The 15,039-nt window shown below is 51.6% G+C and overlaps 1 protein-coding gene across 4 annotated transcripts in view; it reads left to right on the forward strand.

Moving 5' to 3' along the window:
• Window positions 1-4,523: 4,523 nt before the first annotated feature.
• Window positions 4,524-15,039, forward strand: part of Acacb (acetyl-CoA carboxylase beta) — a 106,193-nt gene continuing 95,677 nt past the window's right edge. For 2 of the 4 annotated variants that reach the window (XM_029533563.1, XM_021186638.2), the window contains exon 1: window positions 4,524-4,994. The gene's annotated coding sequence lies outside the window, so the exon portion shown is untranslated. Of the gene's footprint in view, window positions 4,995-5,427; window positions 5,541-13,034; window positions 13,131-15,039 lie in introns of those variants that run through there. The other 2 variants (XM_029533565.1, XM_029533564.1) reach the window with 2 other exon arrangements.

Consider the following 15,039-nt stretch of genomic DNA (forward strand, 5'->3'; position numbering starts at 1 on the left):
GGCGCACGTCTACAATCGAGCATGGTGGCGCACGTCTACAATCGAGCATGGTGGCGCACGTCTACAATCGAGCATGGTGGCGCACGTCTACAATCCCTGAACCATACAGAGAAAGAGCAGTCAGTGCTCTTAACCACAGAGCCATCGCTCCAGCCCCTGACTGAACATCTCAGAGGACGTGAGGCCCAACCCCACTCTGCCCCCTAAAGAGACACAAGTGAACCCCTAATTATATACAGGGAAAGTTCCTTGAGGATGTAGTAGTAGGTTTTTTTGTTTTGTTTTGTTTTGTTTTTGGTGGTGGGGGAGGTGTTCCACTCTGCAGTTTTGTAGTTCAGCAGTGTCCAAAATGAACAGAATGGCTGGATAGATTGAAACCTTTTATTTAGGTTTGTAGTCATCTAGTTGCAAAACTGCTGAACTCAGAGAAATGGTCAGGAGCTGTGTACAGGATTTCTTGGAGCTTGAGGGTGTTTGGATGGTAATATGAATTTAATCTGATTTGTTTGTGTCCCAGTCGCCTTTGTCCCCAACCCCAGCACGTAGTAAATGAGGATACCGCCTGCTTGAGACAGATTGCTAAACCTCATATGCCCTGCTGGTGGGTGGGAGTAAAATGCCCAAGAATAAGGTCCCTAATTCTGGTCAAGCTGGTCAAGGAAGGGTTTCCTGGCCAGACCAGAACAATGCATGGTGTACACAACCAAGTTCAGACACACACATACACCCACCCCTGTGTGTAGTTCTGGATGTTTCTCAGTAGCACAGTGTGGGTAGCTGTAATGACTATTCCTGATTGTCAACTTGATTATATCTGAAATGAACTACAATCCAGAATTGGAAGGCTCACCTGTGATCCAGATCTTGAGGCTGGGAGACACAAGTTTCTGACCTAGATCTTGGCATGGAGATATTGAGGCATAGTGGCCATGAAACCCTTTGGCCTGGGCAAGGTAGGACACATGCCTTTAATCCCAGGAGACTAAGGCAAGGTGATCTCTGAGTTCAAGGTCAACCAAGTCCCAGATTCAGGCGAGGTGGCACACACCTTTAATCTGGGCCACACCTTCTGCTGGAGGTCCGACAAGGACATTCGACAAAGGAAGATTCCTTCTTCACCTGCTTGCACTCACTTGCCAGCACGTCTGTTGGAGCCTGCATCTACAGAGGACCCGCTGAAGATTGGCCTCGTGGGACTGAGCAACTGCTAGATTCTGGGACTTCTTATTCAGAGCTGACCGTTGTTGGGTTAGTCGGAGGGCAGACTGTAAGTCATCACAACACATTCCCTCAGTATAGAGACGTTCCATAAGTCCTGTGGCTGTAGCGAACCCTGACTAAGACAGAAATCTGTGAAGACTTACCTGAAAGAAATAGTTCCTGTCACCTCCCTCTGGAGTAAGGAAGTCGGTTATGCAAATATCATCCTGGGAACCTCAAGTTGTAAATTAATTGTGTGAAAGTTCACTCCCTGATCATGACCTGAGTGAGCCCAGCAGGGCCAAGACAATGCGGTTCTGTTGGTAAGTTCTCGATTCTCCGAATTCCCTTCTCTCTTCAGTACTCTCCTGGGGTTAAAGCCTTGGCTTTCCAGTGGAGAAGGAAAATCTAGGGGTATGTATGCGATGTGGCTTTTCAGCTTTGCTGAACCTTTGTGATGGACAGGGTCACAGGGAGACAGTTAAGTTGGCCAAGCAGACTCGGGGAACCTCCCAGCTCGAGCTGAGGAAGGGTTAGAAGCTTCCCTGGAGAGAGCTCCGCAGAACCCTGGTGTTTTAATTCGGGCGTCCGGCCTTGCAGCATCTCTAGAGTTCACCGATTAGCTGCAGCGGCAAGTCCACCTGCACCACTTGGCCCCCCGGGACCATTTGGAATATGCGGCTCTGAATCTCGGGTTTGAAGAGAGCTCTTTCCATTAAGGTCCTTGTGTTTGGTGTAAAGAACTCAGGAGCCATGCTAGCACTTCTGCCTGTATTCTGGAAAATACGCCTTTTGAGACGGCATATTAGTAGTACAAATAATGAGTTCCATGTGGCCTTTTCAGCATTTATAGCATGTGTGTGTGTGTGCGCGCGCGCGTGCGTGCGTGCGTGCGTGCGTGTGTGTGTGTGTGTGTGTGTCTGTGTCAGCTCACACACATGCACATGCATGTGTATATGTGCGGGGGAGGGGGTCATCGTCGTCCAATGTGTCTAACACTTTTCACTTTGTTTTCCTTTGGGTGTGTGGTATCCATGCACACATGTTTATAACCCTGAGTTATCACTTACTAGGTTCCATCTGGTCTGCTCTTGGCTCCAATCGGCCAGCCCCCAGGGCCATGTCCTTACGGTTCAGCTAACCCATGGCGGCTCTCCTTTCTCCTGTCCTACACATTCTCCTTCTGTTCCATGGCGGCTTCTCTCTTCTCCTCCCTCCTTGTGGCCCTCTCTCACCCGAGCCCAGGAAACCTCAATCCCACCTCTGTCTCTTCTGCCCAGCTATTAGCTGGTGGCATCTTTAGTGAGTCACAGTAAGCAGGAGGCAGGGGCACTCAGTGCCCACTCAGTGTCTTAAGTTTGTACTCTCTAGTCTTTGGGGTCACCAGTCTGGGTGGGTGGGGCCCAAGTTAGCATTAGAATACAAACAGCATTAGGCCGACCCACTGTGTGGCCCTCACACAGTAGGTATTTTACCCACAGAGCCCCCGGCACTCTCACAGATGTGCAGCGTATACTCGGTAGAAGTCTCCTTACTAAAGACTGCTGACAGCCACAGAGCTCTCCGTGTCTGTGTCTGTGACAGTGTGGATTTCTCTTGGTTGTTTTCCTTTGTTTATTTGAGACAAGGTCTTATGAGCTAGCTCTGGGTAGCCCGAAACTCAACCTGTAAACCAGGTTTACCTGAGACTTGGGCAGTCCTGCCTCTGTCTGGCTCCTGGTGGGATCACAGGTGTGTGGTGGGTGCCATTAGCTGTCAGGAGGTAACGGTGTGTGTGTGTGTGTGTGTGTGTGTGATCCTTCTAATGACACCCCCCCCCCCAAGTTCATGGCTGTCATCCAGCACCCCAGAGTTCTGGGTTTCACAGGTTCTAGGACAGCTGGGGCTGTATGAGTTAGTTAGCTTAGGCTACAGTGACAGTCTGTTCCTATAAAACACATTAGCAAGAAGAGCAGGTTATGGGACCGGAGAGTTGGCTCAGCGGTTAAGAGCACCGACTGCTCTTTTTTTGTTGTTGTTTTTCGAGACAGGGTTTCTCTATGTAGCCCTGGCTGTCCTGGAACTCACTCTGTAGACCAGGCTAGCCTCTAACTCAGAAATCCGCCTGCCTCTGCCTCCCAGCACCGACTGCTCACAGTTCAATTCCCAGCAACCACACGGTGGCTCACAACCATCTGTCATGGGATGTAGTGCCCTCTTCTGGTGTGTCTGAAGACAGTTACAATGTACTCATAAATAAAATTAAGAAAAAAAATTTTTTTAAAGAGCAGGTTACAAGCAAGGCACGCTGGGAGCCCAGTGTTAGCGCCTTCTCAATCCTGTGGTGAATGGCAGATGAGAACTCGGTGAGCAAGGCTCTCGCTCACGCTCACGCTCTGGTTTTTCTCTCTCTCTCTCTCTCTCTCTCTCTCTCTCTCTCTCTCTCTCTTTCTCTCTCTCTTTTTCGAGACAGGGTTTCTCTGTATAGCCCTGGTTGTCCTGGAACTCACTTTGTAGACCAGCCTGGCCTCGAACTCAGAAATCTGACTGCCTCTGCCTCCCAAGTGCTGGGATCAAAGGCGTGCGCCACCACGCCCGGCTAGCACGCGCTCTCTTGCCAGCTGCCCTCTCAACGGGAGAAGGAATGTGTTTGACGAGGTTATCCGAAATGCCTTCAGTCGCGCACGCGCAAGGCTTTCAAGCAGATGGGCTTTCCAGGGAACCTCTTTCAGTATCTGAGAGCTCCTTTAACAGTCTAAGAGCGACGCTAGGCTACTGCTTGTCCAGTATCGGGCGTGCTTAGCCCTCGGACTCCATACAGGTGTATAGCCAGTGACCAGCTTGAAGCGGACATGAGTAACGGCAACGGTGGCTTGAAGTTCTCTTCTTGCTCTTAAGTCCACCGGAAAGAAACCTAATGTTTGTTGATTTTGTTTTTCCCTTCCTGGAAAAGGAGCTCACAAGTGAAGTATCCCACGCAGGGTAGCAGGGGCTGCAGTGGACAGAACATCCCCCACCCCACCCCACCCCGCACCCACACTGACTCTGTGTGCATCGCTGGCTTTGCCGAGTCTCGTGGCACAGCCATGGTCACAGAAATCGGTGCTGGTGTGCGGTTTCTGTTTCCCTGCCTGTTGCCAGTCGGGGTTGAGACCTGGAGATGACCTTTGTCCCACATGCTCCAGAACACCCTGTGACAGCAACATGGGCCGGTTTCCTCTGCTCTTCTCAGCTGTCCTCAGCCAGCCAATCCTGAATAAGACAGCCTTGTTTTTTTTAAATCCACCAAGTCCCAAGATATTAGAGTTTTTCCATGAACACGGGGTGTGATTCCAGATGGTCTCGTAAAAACCTTGTTGGGGAGAAGTGCCAGGCCATCTTTAGGGGAACTTTCCTCCCTCTCTCACTGTGGACTCACAGGCCAGAGTGACCTTCCCCTTATTGCTTATGACACCTTGGGCCTTAGATGGCTCTTATTTAAGTCTCTAGGAATTTTGAAATAAAGTGAGCAGTGGGGTTGAGGTGGCAGGGCTCTCAGGGCCCTGCTGCAACCCTACTGGGCTGCTGGAAGATCCGTTTCCTCCCAGCCTGGGTCACTGCTGCCTGCCTCCCAGTGCCTTGAAGGTTAAATGCCCTGGGGGATATTTTTAAACAGCAGGGGCTGGTTAATCTAAAAGTGACATTTACAGTCACAGCCGTGAGCAGCCTGCCGGGGCGGCTTAGATCCGGGCCCCAGCCAACAAGGAGCTTGAAAAATGTCAACCCTGGACACACAGTTTGGAAGACATGGGGAAAGCCAGGCCAAAGTGAACGCAGTAAGTGAGCCCACCTCTGTCCCCTGGGTCACAGCCTCAAAACGGTCCCTGTGGGATAGTGTGTGTGTGTGTGTGTGTGTGTGTGTGTGTGTGTGTGTGTGTAAGCATAGTGTCAGCCCCAGACAAAAGCAGCCACTTGAGAGTTTTAAGGAACGCTGAGATCACTGCTGAGCAGTCTGTTAGAAAAGCCAGTCAGTCTCTGGTTCCATATTTCAGGTCGCATCTGCCGCTTTGCCCTATAACTGCTGGGACTATTATTTTAAAATAAAAACGGACTTCCATGTAGGTGGCTGGCCCAGGACAGTGTGATTTCTGGGGACTCAGAATTATCTTTTATTGTGTCTTTGGTTGATGTTTATTTACCCAGGATGTCCTGGAACTTGCCGAGCAATCCAGGCTGGCCTTGAACTCACAGCTGCTCTCCTGTCTTAAAGCAAAACAAACACTGGCTGCTCTGTTCTTCAGTGGAGGCCCAAGTCATGATTGGAGGTGTTGGTCTGGGACTTCCTTCGTCCATGATTTCCTCCGGAAGTTCTGAGAAATGTTGTAGGTGTGCTTGTGTCTGTAGTGCAAATCACCTTTGTGTGTGTGCACGCGGTCACGTGTGTTTTATAATGTTTTGATCTAATACAGAAATGACGGAGGCATCGAACCTGGTTCTCAGGCTGTGTGGGCTGTGGGCATGCTTGTATTTTGAAACGGAGGTGGCCTCTGGATCTTCCCCCGATAGGATCCTGGCAACCTCCTGTTCTAACACGGCCTCTGAGTCTTGAGTCAGGAATCTCACTTTCAGGGTAGGTTTGTGTGACCCTAGTGGGGTGTGGGGGCAGTCTGAAATCACAGCAACCTGAGAAGGGCACACATTCAGTCTTTCTTACTCTGTGTGTGTGTGTGTGTGTGTGTGTGTGTGTGTGTGTTGTGGCTGTGGGGTGCTCCCGGCAGCTGAGCTGTGCACCTTCATTCTAGGAATCCCGGGCTCCTGTCACAGAGTCCAGGCGGCTGAGGGATTGATCTGTGTGTGGCTGGTCTGAGCAGGGTGCTCAGTGAGATGACCTTGAGATTCCCAGGGCAAGGAGAAGTAACAGGTGCTCTTTATCCCATCCCCAGGTCAGAGCGCTAAGCTGCAGAGAATTTCCCCGATGGCTCCGGCCAGGCAAGCGGTGGATGGTGAAGGTCCCACCCCGGTTCAGCTTGCTCCTGCTCTATAGGAGCAGCCACTCTCTAGGAAAGACCCTTTAGCTGGCCCAAGCTTGGTGGCAGTCCCCCCCCTTTTTTTCCTTTCTTGAACATTTGTTTTACACTTATTTATTTGTGCAGGTGTGGAACATGTTGCCAGGTATTTGATCACACGGTGAACCCCAAGATTGTGTTCCATACTGAAAATACCTGTCCCGAGTTGTGTGGTTCAGCCCATAGCACACACCTGTAGTCAATCCCTCTGACTGGAATACAGACTTGCCCTTAATATTCACCTTTAATCCCAAACAGTGAAGATAAAGTTAAGCTTGTAGAAGGAAGTGATGGCTAATTGAGTGGCAGACAAAGTGACGTATCAGAGAAAGATTTGACAGAATGAGTCAGAGATAGGATACGCCCAACTCTTGAGAGAACAGACAGGAAAAAAAGGCTACTTAAGAGAAAAGCGAGAGAAAGAGACAACGTGAAGAGAGAACAAGCCAGACTCAGGTGAAGATGGAATGAGCCAGGGAGTGAGAAGGAACCAGAAGATTAGAACAGATTGACAGTTTTAGTTCCGAGGCAGAGCAGTTCAGGAGAGGCCGAGAGAGGAGCCAGATTGAAGCAGTCAGCTTGGAGAGGAGCTTGAGCCAGAACAGCTGAGTTGAACCAGCCAGTCAGATCAGGAAGAGCTAGAAAGGGTGAGCGTACTCAATAAATAGTAAGTCTTAGAGGCTGAAACCCTTCTAGGCTGAGGGGAGGTGGTACGAAGTCTAGAAGCTTCCGTCTACTACATACGCTTCCTGCACGAGGCCTAGGTTAGCAGACGGAAGCAGCAAGCATCAGAGACAATAAACAGGAGAAAAAAAGTTACCTTGTAGAACACGTGGAGGTCAGTTGGTTCTCCCTCCCACCATGTGGGGTCAGAGGGATCCAATCCCGACCACCGGGCCTGGCAGCAAGGACCTTTCTTTCCCTGCTCAGCCACTCTCTTGGCTCTCGCCCAGTCTTATGAAGTGGATATGATCTGTGAACAAGATGGGTGTCGAAGGACGGTTCTGAGCTCCTCGCTGTAAACTTCAGTACTCAGGACCGTGGGGTCTGGGGATCCGCGTCACCCGACGGGAGGCCTTCCTTATTCTGAAGGACGGATGGTTGCAGCTTTACCACAGGGTGGGCGCGGTGATCGAGCGAGGTGGAGCTGGGCTGTGAACCTGTCTGGGATCCACGTGGCCTCTGGGGAGCACGGAGACTTTGTGGTAGGCCCTCTCAGAATCTTCTCATTGTGGGGCACCCCCGAGGGAGGGATTGTCCGTGATGCCACTTGGCAGAGATGAGGACCACTATGCAGGGTCCTGGCAGACAGGGGTGTGGTATGGGTGGAAGCTGCGGGCAGTAGCCCAGAGTTCTGTGTACCTCAGTCTTCCAGGCTTCTAGTTGAATCAGGACGGGGGTGGGAGCGGGGAACGGAATAGAATTAGGTCAACTGCAGGCTGAGCTAATACACTCAACCCAACTCAGTCCCAGGTCCCCTATTTCTGATGATGTACCCTGTTCCCTCCTGGGGGTGGGGGTGGGGGAGGACTCCTGGGCCTCATCCCACATCCTCGAGCAACAGGGGTCCAGAGCACGGAGGTCAGAGGTTCTGTGGATGCTAAAGTGGGATAAAGGACGCCTAGGGTGCTCCCAGTCAGCGCTCCATGTTGTCAGCAGGCTTCTGTGTACATCTCTCCTACCTGCTCTGGGCTTCCACGCTGATACTGGATTTGCGATTGCAAAGGGAACTGTTTACACAGCTGTGTGTCAATCCTCTCAGATAACTGGGAGTTCTGTAGAGAAGAAGCAGGCCCAGGTTTTTTTGTTTTTAAGATTTATTTGTTTATTTTATGTGCATGAGTACTCTGTAGCTATATAGATGGTTGTAAGCCTTCATGTGGTTGTTGGGAATTGAATTTAGGACCTCTGCTCACTCCAGTTGGCCCCCGAGATTCTGCTTGCTCAGTCCCTGCTCGCTCCAGCCCAAAGATTTATAATAATAATAATAATAATGATAAGTACACCAGAAGAGGGTGACAGGTCTCATTATGGGTGGTTATGAGCCACCATGTGGTTGCTGGGATTTGAATTCAGGACCTTCAGAAGAGCAGTCAGTGCTCTTACCCACCAAGCCATCTTGCCAGCCCAGGCCCAGCTTTAAGCCTAAGTCTGGTCTCCTGGAGCTCACTCTCCTGCCTGCGAGATCCATGTACACAGGACAGCGGCACACACACACACACACCTGGGATGAGCCACACAAGTTTGACAACCTACCACGGATGCCCTGAAGTGGGAGGAGAGGCAGGACTCCTGAAAGTTGCTCCGACCTCCTCACTGGAGTCACATTGCTCACACACATGCTCAGGTGTCACACGCGCGTGCACACACACAAACAAAACTTCTGTGTGAAAGTCTGTTTTCAGAACAATGAGCCATGGGGGTTGGTGCTTTCGTCTTGAGTGGCAGTGTGTCATCCTGACCTCCGAAAACATGCATGATGCGTTTGTGACCCATCAATGTCCGCGGCCTCTCGTCCTGTCCCCCCTTCGCCCTGGGACGCTCCCCAGTTTTACAAAGGTCAAGATGGATTAGTTTACCATGTACGTTCCTGCCCCCTGCCATTTCTCCTAGGGTCCTGGTTCATTTCAGTGGGGAAAGTACTTAGAGTTACAATGTGGATAGTTTTGGCTCCTCTGTGCTTGATGGGCCAGCCTGGGGAAAGGGAGATGGGCTTGTGTAATGGCCCAGGGGCTCTCAGCGGCTTGGACTTGGTCTTAGAGAATGTTCTCAGCATAGTATCCAGAGCACTGTAGCCCAGTTAACATCAACCAGTTCTTCTGCCCTCTGCCTTCCTCGCGAACGAGAAAACCAGGGTTCAGGAGCTTGGCGAGAACTTGGGCCTGCCCGGCAGTGAAAGGGGCACTTGAACCCACCCCTCTAGGCACATCCATGGGAAGTGATGCACTGTGTGTAGGGCTCTTGGGGTATTTGGGTTGCTTTGGTTTCTTTGAGACAGTCTGGTGTAGCCTAGGCTGGACCCGGGCTTGTATGTAGCAGAGGCTGGCTCCTTATCTTGCTCCCTCCACGGCTACGTACTGTAATTATAGGCGCATGCCACCGAGCCCAGCTGGGCTCTTGTTTTGTTTATAAGTGTTTCCATTAAATACTGGGGAGGTGTATGTGAGAAGTCAGAAGACAATCTGCAGAACCAGTTCTCTCCTTACGCCATGTGGGGTGCCAGGGACGGAACTCAGGCCGTCAGACTTGGCAGCGTGCGTCTTTTGTCTCCTCAACCATTTCACCAGCCCCAGATTTTGGGTTTTGACACACACCCTGCTCCCTCAGGCCACCCTGCTCCCACTCAAGGATGAGGTGGAACTGGGATTCCAGCTAACAACCTCGGGCTTCGTCCTTGTACCTGGAATTTCTACCTCCCTGACCTTGTATTCCAGTGCCCTTGACCTACACAGCCTTCCTGCTCTTCCGAGCCTCCCTCCCTCCCTCGTTGCCGCCCCCACAGCAGCCAGGGCAGCAGCCAGAAGCTGCAACACAGAAGTGTGAACAGAATCAGCGCCAAAGATCTGCTGGGGAGGCAGCGGGTACTGGGCCCTGAGTGTGGGATCTAGAACGGCTTGTGGGTTTGTGTCTGGAAAGGGAAAGCCGGGGAAGGGGCTCTTTTTCCTCCGGGAGGCCAGCCTTTCACCCTAGAGAGCTCCGTTCCCCCCAAAATCCAACGCTGTCACCTCGGTTACTGAGGCTGATGGACAGCCCTGGGTCTTCTCAGTCTCACCTCTGGAGGTTACTTCACTGCACACAGGCTAGATGGTGCAATAGTCCTGCCTCAGGAGCAGCCTGGGGGAGCTCTCAGCCTGATGGGAGAGAGGCCATTTCTCTTCTACACATTTGATAGACTTGTATAGAAGATGCCAGGGAAAGCAAAGGGTGAGGTTTCCCAGGGGCAGCCAGGGAGAGGGACGCGACTGTCACGGTGGTCGCTGTGGCCACGGGTGCCAGCCTAAGCAGTTGGAGTTCCATCAGCCATCAGCCTGCTGCGGTTGCTACTGCCACCGTCCGAGTTCTGCACGCGGGGAGGTTAAGGCTCATGCTAACTCTCCGACAGTAGTCAGAGCTTGAAGGTCAGATGGGCTCTCCTGGCATTAACTGGGTGCCTGCTGGCTGCATGCTGGGCACTGTGGTTGTGCCCTTCTGAGTCAACATTCCCAGAGTTCCCTGGGGTGTGAAGTTACAAGAGTGTTTAAAAATTTTTGATAAACCGTTTTTCCTTTCCAGGATTTGAATGACAACTCTGAGACTAAATATTTATTAATAAGTGCCTACACCATAAGCTTTGGCTCATTCGTAACTTATGTAACTATTCCACGCCTACCACTCTCTTTCCCTCCCATCCAGCTTCTTCATTCGCATTTCCCCTTCAGCTTCAGTTTCTCCTTTTATCAGCTCACTGTTTCCCAGAATCCTCTCTTCCTGCCAGTGTCCCACCTCCTACTTCTTGCCTCAGCTCATTGGCCATCGGCTTTTTTATTGACAGGCGGTTCTCTCAAAGCAATTCTGCCTACACCTGCACCTTCTCCATCTTAGCTGCGCCGGCTTTCTCATCCCTATGTCCCAACACCTCCAACACTGCTCATGCGCAGTGCCCCAGTGCCCAAAGGACTTGGCACCAGCCACAGCTGCTTATTTTCTGCTTGCTCCAGGCCTGTCCACTGGGCTTCTCTGGAGACCCATGCTCTGGCATGCGGTAATTCTGGGATCTACCGGCTATCGTGGCCTCATCTCCCCGCCACCGCTGCTTTTTCTGTTGTTTGTGGGTTGTTTTTCTTTTGGGTCCTGGACAAGACCCCACCCTGAAGCTCAAGGCTGGCTTCGAGCTTGCTACAATCTTCCTGCCTCAGCCTCCGGGGTGCTGGGAGAACAGGCTTGAGCTGCCACAGTCTGCTCCTGTTGAATAGCAGAGCGCCACAGCCTGCCACCTCTGCCTATTACATATGGTATCCATGTGTCACGCCCCCTCCCTGGTCACCAGAGTCTCTTCTTTTAAAGAATGGCTTAAGAATAATACTCTCCAGGGGGCTGGAGACAAGGCTCCGCATGTGTTGCTTCTCAGCCCACACGTCTGGCAGCTTGCAGCAGCCTGTAACTTCAGCTCCTGGGGGATCTGCTGCCCTCTTCTGGTCTTTGTGGGGAAATGCACTCATGCTTAAACTTAGACATAGACACATAATTAAAGATAACATACTTTTTTTTTTTTTTTTTTTAGGAATACTCTTTGAGCAAGATGTGATGGTGTATACTTGTAATCTCAGAGCTTGAGAGGCTGAGGCAGGAAGGCCAGTGTTAATTCAAAGCCAGCCTGGCTACATTGTCAGACTCTGTCCCAAAGAGAAGGGGGTAGGGGGGTAGGGGGGTAGGGGTGGAGTGGGGGAACAAAACAACAAAAAAAGAAAAGACCACATGTGGTAGCCCATGCTTTTAATCCCAGAGGCAGAGAGGTCAAAACTAGCCTGGTCTACATAGCAAGTTCTAGGCTAGCCAGGGACACTTTATAAAGGAAAAAAGTCTTTTCTTTATTTGGCAGAACACCCCCCCCCCCCAGTCTCCCAGAAGCCCCTTCCAGGAAAGCCCAAAGTGTGGGGTCTGCTCCTGTTCCTTTGAGTTCGGTCCCATAGACAGTATGGATTTAGAGGCAAGCCACAGCTCTAGGACATCAACAATACACCCAATATGACTGACTTCCTTTGGAGACAAGAGGTTTTATTTATTTATTTTTACTTGTATTTATTTAGTTTGTGTGTATGTGTGTATATATGTGTGGGTGTGGTCACCATTGCATGAGTGTGATCATCAGACAGCGAGCAGTTTGTGACGGCCTTTCTCTCCTTACACCGTGTGTGCCCATGGCCAGAGCTGTCTGCCTGCTTCTGTTTAGGAGAGCCACTAAGATTGTCACTGAAAGTGACCACACAGGCTCGGCTGATTCTCACAGTAGTCCCAGGAGGTGGGTGCGGGTGAGGATTGTCACTTTTCTAGGTGAGGGACCCTGGTTCAGAATGAGGTCAGAATCTGCCCGGGATAAAGCCCTTCTTGAGTTTCAGAGCATCACACTCTCTGCCCCAGGCTCTCAGTGAAGATGGCACGTGGGCTGCGTACGACATTGGGCTTCTGTGTACTCAGACAGGAAGCATAGTGGCTACCTGGTCGCCCTGCATCAGGCTGCTAGTGGGAGTGGCTTTGCAAAGATACCATGGCCTGTGATACTCTTGTCCCCATAGGCCGGGATGTGGTTCAGCCATCCCCAGGGGCAGTGTTTACCCTAGTGCTTAAAGTTGGCTATGTGCTACCCTCCTGACAGCCAGGGAGCCCTTGGTCACCCGCTCTCTATTCTGATACTGTCACCTCTTTTTCCATTGTGTCCGGTGTGGCCCGTCCCGAGAAAATGCTGAGCCATAGTTCTCCTCCAGATAGGTGCCTGAGGGCAGAGGACAGGGACAGTCTTGTAATGTTGCTCACCTGGAGGCTACCTGCACCAGAGGGTGGGAAAGTTTCGAACAGATTCCAGAGAAGCTGGCTTAGGCAAGGAGAACGGTTGCGTGAGTGTGAAGTAGGTTTAAGTACGGATGTGTAGCAAGCCAGGAGGAGGTGGCTTTCTGTGCTGGCAAACCCCAGGTCATGGAAAGAGCCAGGTGAGGGCTGAGCCAGGGCCAGGACTGTGGTGGCAGGTAAGTGTGCTGCAGGGAATTCCAATTCCTCTGAGTACCAGCCAAGCCCCTCCCCTGTGGCCTGATAAAGCACACCACAGCCTCCTGCTGAAAGGTGACACTCAGAAGGCCCGGTTCCCTTAGTCACCCTGTAGGCACTTGTGAGACTCTCCTGAGAATGGAACTGGTGGCCACGTCCCTAGTATTGGTAAGTGGCCCCAAACACTCGGGAGCTAAACCGGGTGGGAGAAAAAAAAAAAGGTCTCAAGTAGAGACGGGAACTGCAGGATGCTGACATGCTGTCCCTATTCCTCCAAGACCTCGACTAGACAGGGTGAATGTGTTGTTTTGGCAAGGAGGGGGGGAAGGGGGACCAGCCCTCCACCCGCTGCCCCGTGGTGTTGGCCACTGGCTGGCGCTTGCTGGAGCCTGGCAGCTTCCTGCACCGGCCATGGGAGGCTTGACGGCTCCGGCACCAGACAGTTGTTGCTTGGGTTTGAATGGCAAGAAGTAAAAAAAAATAAGCCAAGCGGGTGTAGCTGAGTTGAACATTTATCTCACGTGTGCAAGGTTCTGGGTTTGAGTGTAGCCCTGGGGGGGGGGGGCGGGAGAGAAGAGACCACATAAAAAGAACTTAGACCAGCAAATAGTTTGGGGGTCAGCCAGGTCAGGTCAGGGGAGAGCAACCTCCCGGGGAGCAGATGCTCCCTGGGGAGGTCGGGCCCTTCTGAGTCTCTGCTTTTCAGACCTCTGCCCAGCTGGTCTGGGCCGCAACCGTCGAGACCTGGTTCTGCTGTCCTTTCTGAAAGGCACGCAACCAGATGTGGTATCTCAGCACAGCTTGTGGCGCCTTGGGTCCCGTAAGAATTATCTGTATCTATGTGTTGACAGGGGAAGGTGTGGGTGTTGGGCCAGTATCTGAGCTGGGCTGAGTGTCTGAGCTTCTCTGAGTCACAGAGTCACACGTGGCCAAACTGTGAAGTGGACACATCAGATAAGGACAGGCTCGTGGGACGGTGATGTGCTGGGATGGGAAGGATGGGGCAAGGAGGCTGGAGGCCCTCCGCGGGCACAGGTGTGGGGAAATTGAGTGTGCGCAGAGATGCTGTTCAAAGCAACGCCAGGGCAAGGAGGGGATTCTGCAATTTTTTAGAGGGGGAGGCAGGCCCAGAGGAGGTTGGCAGCTTTCTCTAACAGTTCCCTGAATGTTCCCACTTGGTAACCTCTGTCCTGGCATGGCAACCCTGGTCCTATGCTATAATGAGAGAGAGAGAGAGAGAGAGAGAGAGAGAGAGAGAGAGAGAGAGAGTCAGTCATTGTAGTACACAGCATTTTGGGAGGCAGAGGCAGGTAGGTCTCTGTGAATTCAAAGCCAGCCTGGTCAACACTGTGAGACCTTGTCTCTAAATAAATAATTATTTAAGTAAAGAAATAAGAGAAAGACCCCTAGGGTTTCCACGTGGGTAACCCTGGCAAAGCCTGGTATCAGAATCATCGCTTCCTGTCAGGACAGGATTTACATTATGCAGTGTGTCAAGGCCAGTCCCAGGGAAGAGCTGGTTACTCTGTCCATTAGCGTCTCCAGGTTTGTTCGTGGCAACTTGGCCCCAAGCCCCAGTCCCCAGCCACCTTTGCGTTTGCCCATGTGCCGGTCTACTTAGGCTCAGCCCCCTTCTCCTCTCACCACCTGCCTGTCTGGATTAGTTTCCCTGAAGCTGTTACAAAGTACCTGATGCTGGATACTTTGTGAGAAAAAAAAAAGTTTATTTAAACTCAACTTTCTGGAGGTCTAAGAGCTTGGCCCTAGATTCTGTTTGACTCTGGTAAGAACCTTCCAGTGGTCATAAGATGGTAGATGGCCTCCTCGTGGGCACATGAAGACAGTGAGACAGGAGGTCAGCAGGATTTGGGAGCCAGGCTCACTTTTTTTTTCTTTTTTTTGGTGGGGGGCAACTCTTTCCCACAAAGACCTCTGTCACCCGGAGACCAGCACTAGTCCTTTCTGGAGTAGGTTGTGTCTCCTCACCAATGTCATCCCAGCTGGGGACAAGCTGCCAGCATGTGACGATAGCCATCGTCCCAGGCCACCTTTGTTCTAGGCAGCTGTCTGTTCTCCC

The sequence above is a fragment of the Mus pahari genome, chromosome 23 (genome assembly GCF_900095145.1).
Source record: "Mus pahari chromosome 23, PAHARI_EIJ_v1.1, whole genome shotgun sequence".
In the NCBI taxonomy this organism is placed as follows: Eukaryota; Metazoa; Chordata; class Mammalia; order Rodentia; family Muridae; genus Mus; species Mus pahari.